Genomic DNA, 12,652 nt, shown 5'->3' with positions numbered 1-12,652 from the left:
TATACAATTATAATAAACTAAAATTTTGTGTTTTTGTTGTTATTGTGTGTTTTTTTAACATTGCTGAATAAAAGCTTGGGTTAAAGAAAGTTAAGAATTATTTTTCACAGTTGAGAAACTGTAATGGTGCTTAGTCGTTACCATGGATGTGTTGCCTTGGAGGCTGGATAAATCAGGCAAGGTTGAATTTATTATGGTCATTTCTAGGGGTATTATTTAACAGGCATACACAGCCAGTAAAAGTAACTTTTAATTCCCTTGATGCTAAGATCAATGTAGCCAGCACTACTGTTTTCTAAATATAAGGGCCATATTCTGATTACTGAAATTTGTAATACAATTTTTATCAATCATTCTTTTCCCCCCAAGCACAAAGTGAGCACTGTAGTAAATACCCTGCTTTTTTAAAATATGGATAATTATTTTTGAGTAAAAGAATAGCTCCTATTAAAATTGAAATAAACCCAGTTGATTGGTCCATATCTAATTTGTCATCAGGTAGGTATCAATCTTTAAAAATAGAATCATAATTAGAATTAATTAAAACAATTTAAGACTTTGTAAGCAAGCCAAATGCTGAAGAGTAGTTGAAATTGAACCCTTTCCCCCTGTTACTTCCTGATCAATGTGTCAATGCCTCCAGGCTTTCTGAAAATAATGTGTTTTAGTGTCAAGGATTATACTGGGCTCCCTTCAAGAGCAATAAATCCACTTAAAAATATGTAAATGTGTTTTACTTACCATTGACCTGCAGGTGAAATGTTCTATATCAAGTTACTAACAGCCTGAGCTACCCATTCTTTTATTCTGATATTAATTAAAATGAGCTGAGAAATGGGCTCTGTGAGATTGTAAATAATGTATGTTTTTCTGTACTTATCCCCCTTTCTAAAATTTTCACCACCATAATCTAAAACTTCTCACCTTAAATTGTCCTCTAGGCCCTGGCCGGTTGGCTCAGTGGTAGAGCATCGGCCTGGCATGCGGGAGTCCCGGGTTCGATTCCCAGCCAGGGTACACAGGAGAGGCGCCCATATGCTTCTCCACCCTTCCCCTTCTCCTTCCTCTCTGTCTCTCTCTGCCCCTCCCGCAGCCAAAGATCCATTGGAACAGCGTTTGCCTGGGTGCTGAGGATGGCTCTGTGGCCTCTGCCTCAGGCATTAGAATGGCTCTGATTGCGGCAGAGCAACGCCCCAAGATCATTGCCCCCTGATGGGCGTGCTGAGTGGATCCCGGTCGGGCGCATGCGGGAGCCTGACTGCCTCCCCATTTCCAACTTCAGGGAAAAAAAAATAGTCCTCTATGAAAAGACCTATAATTGATTCACTGATCCTTGGGGTTAGAGTAACCATCTGAATGTGCACGGCGCCCACTGCTCCCAATCCCCCAAATTGGCAGCAGCCTATTATTGCCCAGAGTAAAAACTTTAAACTTTTTGACCCCAATATTTTTGTTACCTTACCAAACATTTATCCTGTAATTAATCTGACCTCAGGGAAAAGAAACAATTTCTTTTTACTAACTATAAAATGTCTTCTAAATGTATTTTGCTATAATGGTCAATCACGTTTTCTTCATTTTCCTGGTCTTCTGGAAACCATATGGCCAAGAAACATCTTTTCACTAGGTTTTCTTTTTAATATTTTTATATATTTCTCAAGTTATAGTTGATATACAATACCATCATAGTTTCAGGTGTACAACATAGTAATTCAACATTTATATACCTTATGAAATGATCACAATAAGTCTAGTACCCATCTGTCATCATACATGGTTACTACAGGAAGTCCCTGGATTACAAACAGGATAGGTTCTGTAGGTTTATTCTTAAGTTGAATGGGATGGAAGTTGGAACAGGTACATTTACCTATTAAATGCAACTTAGACAGATGTTTGTCTTAACATAGTATTTATTTATTTTTAACCTTCTGTATGTGTAAATACTAACACATCTTCAAACCCACAGAACCTATTTCACTTGTAACCCAGGGATTGCCTACACATGTTAATGACTATATTCACTATGTTGTACATTATAACAAGCCCTATGACTTATTTTATAACTATAAGTTTGTACTTTTTAATTTCCTTTCTCTTTTCCATCCTTATCCTACCCTTTACTGTGAGTGTGTGTGTGTGTGTGTGTGTGTGTGTGTGTGTGTTTCACCTACACTGGGTACCCAACCAAATAGTCTTCTATTGATTGAATAGAGAATTACATCTCAGGGCATTGTTTAGATGTTGTCTCACAAATCTTGCCTTTCAGATACAATGGATTTAATGAGGAAATTCACACATTTCATATATGGTTACCCTGAAACTCTACAGTAACCAGGGTAATATGGACAAGCTAAGGACTGAGGCCCATCTGACTGAGTCAAGGCCATGCAACTGGTTGTGCAGGTGATACTGCTTATATTGCAGAACTCTAGGTGCCACAGCCACATATCATTGATGTGAACAATGCTCCTGTCCCTCAGAGAGGAGCAGTACAACACTCTCCAGCAATGCTTGGCAGCCCCGATGACCTTTACTAACCTTGTCGATTTGGACAAGTTTCTCTATCTCCTTATTTATGAATAGGGGACAACATGCATCCTTAGAGAACTGTTGAAAATAAAATTACATTTTGTTCTTTCCCATCACTGTTTGCAATAAGAATTTGGTTCCCTTCTTAAAGGCAGTGTGTCTATTTTTGCTTATCACAGTAGTACCCTTTATATGTTGTTATATACCAGTTCTCGGAAAATTGTTTAAGAAATGAATAAATAAATGTATAAATTAAGTCACGAAATGTACCTGGAACATAACTGAGCTAAATCAACAGTGCCTTCTGTCATCTCCATTCTTTTGTGCATTGAAGACAAAAAATATGTAGGTAGATAGCAATAGCATCAAAAATTTTTATCCCTTTCTTTTTAACCTATCAGTATGCTTCATTATAGTTCTGGGAAAATAAGAAAATAAAGATAAATATCTGAAAGATCAAAACAAATGTACAAGTCCTTCAAAACACTGCCTTTGGTATTAATTAGATTTGATTTTGAAAACAAGCCCTTAACAGTGTAACTGAGCCAGTCTGAGTTATTTTGTAATTAGTAACATGCATAGCGATTATATCTCTTACAAGTTAAAGTAAGGATAAATACAATATTTTTTCATTGTGGCGGAGGTTTACAAAATGTGGCCCCATAGAACCACAAGGCCTTGTGAGCAGAATCAAGAAATTGTATCACTAGTATTTTAAAAGGCTTATAGTTCTCCCCAAATTGAAATAGATAGAAGCTCTTACCAAAAAATACAGACAAAACACAACAGAAAACATCAATAACACATACACACTAGTATAATTTAAGTATTTTTTCTCTCAATAGCTTTTTTTCCCTTTTATTTTGTTGCTTTTTATTACTTATTTAAGTAAATTCTAGCGTGGTAGGCCGTGGCCAGTTGGTTCAGTGGTAGAGAATCATCCCTGTGTGTGGGTGTCCCAGGTCCCATTCCCAGTCAGGGCACACAGGAGAAGAAACCATCTGCTTCTCCACTCCTCCTCTTCCTTATTCTCTCTCTCTCTTCTTCTTCTTCCACAGCCATGGTTCAATTGGTTTGAGTGCTTTGGCCCAGGGTGCTAAGGATGGCTTCAGGGAGTCTCTGCCTCCGGTGCTAAAAATAGCTAGGTTGTGAGCATGGCCCTAGGTGAGGGTTGCCCGGTGGATCCTGGTCAGGGTGCATGTGGGAGTCTATCTTTATCTCCACTCCTCTCACTTAGAAAAGAAGAAAGAAAGAAAAAAAAAAGAAAGCTGTGTAATTCTAGTATGGTAAATACTAAATCATACAATAATACATCTAGTTAAATAAATATTGATGTCTCATTCCACAATGTAACAACTCTACTGCTTTTCTAAGTCTTCTCCCACCTGACCAAGTTGAGAAACCTCAGCTCTAACAAAAATGAACCATGTTTGTTAAAGCAATTACTATAGAGATAGCTGCAATATTCAGGGAAAGAAAGAAAAAAAGAGAGAAAAGAAAGAGATGACTGTTATACATAGTCAGCTAACAGTACAAACTGATATTAAACGTGAGTGAATGGCTGAGAACGGCATTAGAATATAGTAGAATAAGAGAGCACTCTAGGGCAGGGCGGCCAGGAAGGGCTTCCTGAGAATGGGCTTAAGCTGCTTCTTTAGCTTAAGAATTCAGAAGAGCAATGGGAGGTAGTTCAGTGGAGGGCAGCAGCAGAGTAAAAAAAAGCTCAGAAAATGAGCTATAATTGTAAGGACATAGCTTCATGAAAGTAGATTATTAATTTATGCAAAATCATTACATACCAAACTGAATGAAAAATTTATTGGCAATTGGAATTTGAAAACACCACAATTTTAAATTATTATATATATAAATATATATTTTTTTATTTTTCTGTTTAATATATAGTATATACAAATCATGAGATCGTTGAGACAAATCCTTAGGGAGGGACAATACTTTCTTCTCTGTGTACATTGAGTCTAACTGTCCCTGTCCAGAACTCAGCAATAATCCTTAATTAAGTTAAGTCAATTAGCATACCTTCTCCTTGGCAACAGTGATTGTTTAAGAGGTAGATAGATGACTCAAGTCAGGCCAGTCATGATAAAAAAAAAATTTTTTTTCATGCATTTTGAGTGAGTTATTGAGGAAGAAAGATATTTCTCTCCCTTGTTGGATGTAAACCAGGAATCATGTTTGCCTTGGAGCTTCAGAACCGTAGAAGTCAAGGGGACCAATACAGAAGAATATGTCTAAAAAATGGGGAGAGAAAAAAAATGGGGTCTGGTCACACCGTAAGTGGTGTCAAGCTTCTCTGACACCAGATTTACTCCTAGATTGTGCAGTTATGCGAATTAATAAATGTGCCTCAACTTTTCCTTCTCCTATTTATAAAAAATCTTATTTGACCCACTATCTTGAATCATCAGGAATCATTTTAGGCTCTATCTTTCCTTGGTTTGTGTCATATTTGCACTAGATATTATAGCTGTTGGTGTATATAGAGATTTTTCTTCTATTGCTGTATATCACAAGTTTTGTGAGGCAGCGCTTTTTTGTTTTTTTAATTTATTGGTTTTCCTTACCAATTAACACCATATCTCAAAATAGTAATCCACTGGTTACTATCTTTCATAGTATGGAACTAAAGCTCAGGATTTGAAAATGAAGATTATTGGTTGTAGTTTTGGTTTTGCTCTTTACCTGTGTAAGTTTGGGTAAGTATTTAATTCCTCTGAGCTTCACTTTTATCAGTATAACAATGGATAGCATAGGACGGACCTCATCAAGTTACTGTGGAAAGTATAATGCAATGATATATACAAAGTGCTTAGTTCTTAGCACAGTTTGGGATAAGGTAGGGTTTTTTTTTTCACTATTAAGTAAACTTCAAATGAGTGAATTAACAAATAAATGATAAAATAATTGATGTTAATAAGGAAGAGAATAACTTACACAGGTAAATGAGAAAGAGAGAAAGACAACAAAAGAACTTCTGGTAAATTTATTTACTACAGTTTTATAAAATAATGCTGGGTAAAATATGTAAGGGAAATGTTGCTCACCTTTGGGGATGAGAAGAAAAGCAGATCAGAAAATGTAGAAACATCGCTCAAGAGGATTTTCAATTACTCTTAGACTAGAATAATGACAGGATTGCAAAAATGAAGTACATGTTGTTAGCGGTGGTATAGGACCATACATTTATGAAGCAGACAATGAGTTTAGAGGCTATTTTGAGGCTAAGAATTAAACCAACAATGATGATTGAGACTGAATTGGGCAAAAAGCTAGGGTTTAACATTCACAGTATAAATTGTTGAATCACCCTGAGCCAGAGAAGCCAGGCTTTAAGAAAGAGTTTAGATTTTGAAAACCAGACTTTGAAGAGATATGTCAGGCCAAAATGTGACTGAAATAAGTATCTGTCAACAGAATTCAACATTGAAAATGTGTGAAGTTTTTAAGGATCACTGGAAAGGGTTACATCAGTGTACTGTCTTACCAACCCTATCTCCTTCTTGCATTTTGTTTTAAATTAAATGGAAGTTACACAATGGGAAATCAATAGTTTGATGTTCCAAACATTGCATTCACCTTGGGGCACAATATTCATGTAATTCTAGTGAGAGATTCTTTTGAAGGGAAGCTGAGAAAGGCTGGAGATACTTTTGAGACAGAACAAAAAGAGTAACCTCCCAGTGTAGTGTTGTCTTTCCAAGTGGAAATCAAAAATTTGAAAAACAGAGGCCCTTATTGAAGCTGACATTGTATGGCTTTAATTTATGTCTTAAACTTGAGAGAATTCCTGTCTTAGAGCTATGAATGGATACAAGCTTCGTAAGAAAGAAACATTTTAAAAGAGAGGTGTGCTCCACTCTGCAGGTTGCCTTCCAGGTATCACCCAATGTCAGAGACTCATTGCCCTGGACAACCCTGGTATGTGTTTCCCTGCTAGACCTTCCATGAGCATCCTTTGTAAGCAAGGCTATGTGTAGAAGAAAACTTAAAGATTTTAGTTTCTGAAATAGCAGTAGGGTCCAGGGGTATACAGCAAATTGTTTAAGAAATTCTATTGAAGTGCCCCATTTTAAAATATCTCTCATTCATTTGTTCATCTTTCCAAGTGTGGTAGGCAGTTAGACAGACATGAGCAGAGGAAGGACTAAAGGCCAGGCACCAAAGGTCAGCAAAGTGGACAGCTGCAGGTGCCTAGCAATGGGCAATATGGGAAAATAAAGACCTTGTCCCCAGAGTATCCTTTCTTCCCCTAGCATTTTGCTGGTCATGTGGTTTAGACCCTCCCCTGGCTTGTTGCTAGTCATGTAGTAGGTCCCCTTGGAGAAGGAATAAGGGACTGAAGAATGGCCTCTACAATCCCATGAGGGCCCTTGTAAACCACTCCCTTAAAGCATTAACCCCTAGGGATAACTGTAGGCCTCAGTTGTGTTTCAACTCCAGGCCCAGAAAAGCAGCAAAACCAGACAAGTGAAGCCATGGCTGACCTCAGGACCAGATGGAATGACTAATGACACCCTGCCCTACCAACCAGTAGAGACCACAACCCAGAAAGCTGATGAATGTTCTATTGGAACTGTCCCCTGGGACCTCCCCTAAAATGTCCACCATTTAAAGCTCTTAGGACAAAGGACCCAGAGTGCTCTCCCTCTCGGGAGCAAGCCTGCACCTTTCCCATCATCCCCGCATTTCGTCCAGGCACATTAACTTTACCTTTCTCTCTCATAAGATCCAAGGCACCTTCTTTGTCTCTGTAACTTGTTTCCTGAGTCTATTTCTTCTACAACTCACATCTATTACTGTGACTTTCCAAATAAATTTTCTCTTATAATTTTAATCTTGGCTTGAAAATCTTAGCAAAAACTCAAATACCAAGGATGCTTAACAGAGGTCCAATTGCCGGTAACATTCTGGTGCCGTTCTCACTGCAAACACATGTATTTAATCATTCAATAATTATTTCTTGAGTAATTTCTATAGTTTGGATACTTTTATTACTTCCATCAGATTACACTTGAAACTCCACATAGAAACACATTGCTTTGAATCCTGTTTAATTTTTAATAGTTCTCCCTTAAAGTAAAATATCTCTGAAAAGGCATCTTATTATATAGTAGATGCTTATTTTTCACAATAACTAGTTCTGAGTAAATGGGTGAAGAAGCATATTCTTTCTTAAAGAGTCTATACTTAGGCCTGGCCAGTTGGCTCAGTGGTAGAGCTTCGGCCTGGCGTGCAGGAGTCCCAGGTTCGATTCTAGGCCAGGGCACACAGGAGGAAAAAAAAAAGAGTCTACACTTAATCATAACTGTAGTGGGTAGATTTTTGGATTAAGACATAATGATTAGCTGGTTGGATAGCAAGAAGATTTATGGTTACTTGTGGGCTGGCTGAAATCTCATATTTACAAAAATGAAACAAACAAATAAGAAATCCAAATTCTATGATTAGCTAGACAAAGAATGGATACAAATGAACAGAAAGAAGATGAGACACCAGGAGACAGAACACCAAATACAACATTTTACTAAGAGTTTGCTCCTATCAAGATTCTTTTCTTTTCTTTTTTTTTTTTTTTTTTTTTGTATTTTTCTGAAATTGGAAACGAGGAGGCAGTCAGACACACACTCGCATGCACCCAACCGGGATCCACCTGGCATGCCCACCAGGGAGCGATGCTCTGCCCATCTGGGGTGTTGCTCTGTTGCAACTAGAGCCATTCTAGTGCTTGAAGCAGAGGCCATAGAGCCATCCTCAGCGCCCGGGCCAACTTTGCTCCAATGAAGCCTTGGCTGCGGGAGGAGAAGAGAGATACGGAGAGGAAGGAGAGGGTGCCTCTCCTGTGTGCCCTGGCCAGGAATCAAACCCGGGACTTTTACATGCCAGGCCAACACTCTACCACTGAGCCAACCGGCCAGGGCCAAGATTCTTAATAATATAAACTTATAAGAAGAAAAGAATAATCAAAATACTTCCTATATGTCATTTAATTTGGATTCTACAATATCTCTGTAAGATTGGTGCCAATATCAGATCCATAAAAAATTTAATGGTGAAGACTTGGATCCCAAGTCTTTAAAACTTAGTCCAGCCACTAACTGTCCATGTATTACTTGGCTTCTAAAGGCTTTCAGGCCAATACTTACTACAAGCAAAGATACACATTTTATTTATAACCCAAGTCTATGCCCCATATCTGGGGTTGATATATTGCCTTTATGAGGTTAAAACTCATAAGGTTTGTTTTTTTTTTTAGTTTATTTATTTATTTATTTTTATAAATAAATTTTTATTTTAATGGGGTGACATCAATAAATCAGGGTACATGCATTCAAAGAAAACATTTCCAGGTTATCTTGTCATTTAGTTCTGTTGCATACCCATCACCCGAAGAGAGATCATCCTCCGCCACCCTCCATCCAGTTCTCTCTGTACCCCTCCCCCTCCCCCTCTCCCTCCTTCCCTCCCCCCACCCCCATAACCACCACACTCCTGTCCATGCCTCTTAGTCTCGCTTTTATGTCCCACCAATGTATGGAATCCTGCAGTTCCTGTTTTTTTCTGATTCGCTTATTTCACCCTGCACAATGCTACCAAGACTCCACCATTCCTCTATAAGAGATCCGATGTCACCATTTCTCCTAGCTGAATAATATACCATGGTGTATATGTGCCCCATCTTCTTCATCCAGTCCTCTATTTTTTACAGTGATTAAAAGCCTTTAAGCAAACTCTTGGCCAATACAGCAAGAATCCCTAAAAGAGTAGTGTCCTTAACATGTTCCCCAAGTCCAAGTTGGCCCCATCACCATGCCAAATCCCTGAAAAATGCAACCCAACCACAGTTCAGTCTGTTAGGAGCTGTCACAGGGAGCAGGAGTCCAGGAAATTTCCCCACAGGAAAAGTCCGCATGGCACTGGAATTGTTGTCACCATTCTATACTTTGCAGCTCATGTCCAAGTCCCAATGACCACTGCTTCTAGCTGGTAATGATTCAGGTAGACTGGAAAAAGCCATTTGCAGCATGCGTGGATATGGAGCTTCTGTTCTCCTCTGCCTGGAGAGTTGAGACCAGGTTGCTTTTCCCTGGAGCTCTGCGACTGTGGCCTGGTAAAGAGAACCTTGGGATACACTAAGCTGGGTGGCAAAGTTAAATTCATAATACAAGTTGGCAAAAGGAGGAAAGAGAGCACTAAATTAGGAGTAGGTACCAGCCTGAAATATGAGTGGGGCATTGAGGTAGGAGGGATAAAGGAAACACTATATATTAAGCAAAGCAGCAGAAAATAGGACTATCAACACCCACAACAGAGATCTTTGAGGGAAGAATAAAAAACCTGACTATTCAGGCAACACATATAAAACTCATAAGGTTTTTGAGGATCCATCTCTCCTTTTTATAGCCTGATTCTGTCTTGAGAATTCTGCTCCTTATATTTTTTATTTGGTTTTAATTTAGTTTCTCTCTTATTGAAAATCTACTTATTTTTAATTCATTGTATTGACATGGTTCACCAAACTATACAGGTTTCAAGTGTACAACTCAATATAACACCATCTACTCACCACATAGGTCATCCTCCAGCCCAAGCAAAGTTTCTTTCCACCTTCATTTTCCCCTTTTCGCCCTTCTCTCCTACCTTCACCCCCTTTCCCTCTGGTTATTGCTACCCTGTTGTCTGTGTCTAAGTATTATGTATATATGGTTTTGGGGGGCTAATCCCTTCACTTTCTTTCACCCAGTCCCCTTACAACCTATCCCTCTGACAGCTGTCCATCTGTCCCATGTGTCCATGCCTCTGTTTCTATTTTGTTCATTAGTTTATTGTGTTCATTAGATTCCACATATAAGTGAGATTATATGATTATTTTTTCCTTACTGGTTTGTTCACTTAGCTTAATAACATGCTGTCATAAAAAGTAAAATTTTCTTTTTATGGCCACATGGTATTGCATTGTGTAAATGTACTACAGGTTTTTTACTCACTCATCCACTAAAAAGCTTTTGCACAGCAAAAGAAACCATCAACAAAGTGAAAAGACTTCCCACTGAATGGGAGAACCTATTCGCTGATACATATGACAAGGGGTTAATAACCAGATTTATAGAGAACTTTCAAAACTCAATACCAAGAAAACAAACAATCCAATTAAAAATGAGCAAAGGGTCTGAATAGACACTTCTCCAAAGATGACATACAGGTGGCCAATAGGCATATGGAAAAATGTTCAATGTCACTAATCATCAGAAAGATGTAAATTAAAAGCACAATGAGATATCACCTCACACTTGTCAGAATGACTTTTATCAATAAATCAACAAACAAGTCCTGGAAACGATATGGATAAAAGGGAACCCTAATTTCTCTTTTTGATATATGCGGGACAGGAGGAGAGATCCCAAATCCCCGCTGCTGACCTAGCCATGTAAGCCATAGTAAATATAAAAGTGGGAAAAAAAGATGTCTAGATCTATTATGCTGAGTTTACTTAGCTCATAAAAACAGTCTTCATCGGTATCACAGTGTGTGTGTTGAGAATTCGGTTTTATTCTTCAGTATTTTTTCTTAACAGTCTGGGGGCAGTAATAATATTAGACTGCCAAGGAAGTCTGACTCTGCTCAGTTGAATGTGTGATCAATAAATGAAAAACTCGGTTCAAAACCCTGGCTTGCCTGATCAAGGCACATATGGGAGTTGATGCTTCCTGCTCCTCCCCTTCTCTCTCTCTCTCTCTCTCTCTCTCTCTCTTCCCCCTCTCTAAAATGAATAAATAAAATTAAAAAAAAGTAAAAAAAAATTTATCTACAAAAATAAGTTTAAAAAATAAATAAATAAAAATAAAAATAAATAAATAAAAAACTGAGGCTCAGAGAGGTGAAATAGGTTGGTCAATGTCATACAACTAATCAGTTATTAGTACCTTGGACTCTGACTGACTCCAAACCTAGTACTTTTGCACAAAAATTAATATATTATAAGGAAGGCATAATGAGTTTTTTTTGTGAATTTTAAGGGTGAATTCTAATGTTTCTCGTGGAATGCATAATAAGATCATCCCATAAAATGTTTATTTATAGTATTGCTCATCATTCTAGAATGTAGAGAATTTCAACAGTTTCTAATCTGTATAACTTCTGATGTTTATTGTACTCCTGTGGTGTACCAGACACTTTGCATGAGTCATTTCGTTTTAATCCTGTATTTAATAATACTTCACCTCTACCCATCTAACATATAAAATTGAAGTTTGGAGAGAGCTCTGCAGATCAGGACTAACCCCTGTTCAGGAGCTCTCCTATATTAAGTAGATTATTTTTGCCATAGCTTGCTAGTTCCCCAGCAGCATGTGACATTAATAAGGCTCTCAAAATTCCCACTAAATTAAAACTAAAATCTAAATCAACAAAACCTCATAAATATTTTCTCTGAATTATTCCACAAACTTTAGTAAAAGCAAGAAGAGTCACTAATAATCAGAATTTCAAATATATACACAAAGCTCATTTCAAGGTAAATGTGAGAGCAAACTTCAACCAGTATTTTATATTTGCCAGTAGAACAGCAATCACTGTGTTATGCAGAGAGAGAAACAACACTGAACAAAGTTCACAATTTTATAATGTTTTCTGAGAAAAAAACAGTCAATAAGATTTGGTAAATACATTTGAAAAACATGATAATTATGTGATAAGTCATAGTATTTACAATGAATGAGGATGTCTGTAACTATGGACAGAAGTATATTTTAAAACATTTTTTTCAGAAAAATAGTATATTTCTGTAAACTTACATTGTGCACAGTGCAATGGTGTGTTATTGTTAATGAAGTTTTATGTGTATGTGTGTGTGTAAAAATTAGGAGTGGATTTGAAATATCTAAATCAAATTCATGATAATAGTTTGCTCAAGGCTGGAGGCAAATAGACTAGGTATAGAGATCAAAGTGGACTTCACAAAGAAGAAAATACTAGAAGGAAATAAAATTAAATATTATCTGTTACATTCCAGGAAACAGACCACAGCAAACCCAAAGTGAATTTTATGTTTTATTGCAAACCTGCGCAGGAACTGCAGGTAACCTACGCAAGGGAACACTGC

The sequence above is a fragment of the Saccopteryx bilineata genome, chromosome 3, assembly GCF_036850765.1.
Source record: "Saccopteryx bilineata isolate mSacBil1 chromosome 3, mSacBil1_pri_phased_curated, whole genome shotgun sequence".
In the NCBI taxonomy this organism is placed as follows: domain Eukaryota; kingdom Metazoa; phylum Chordata; class Mammalia; order Chiroptera; family Emballonuridae; genus Saccopteryx; species Saccopteryx bilineata.
The sequence above is the reverse complement of the archived record's forward strand: the minus strand, read 5'-3'. Positions refer to the sequence as shown.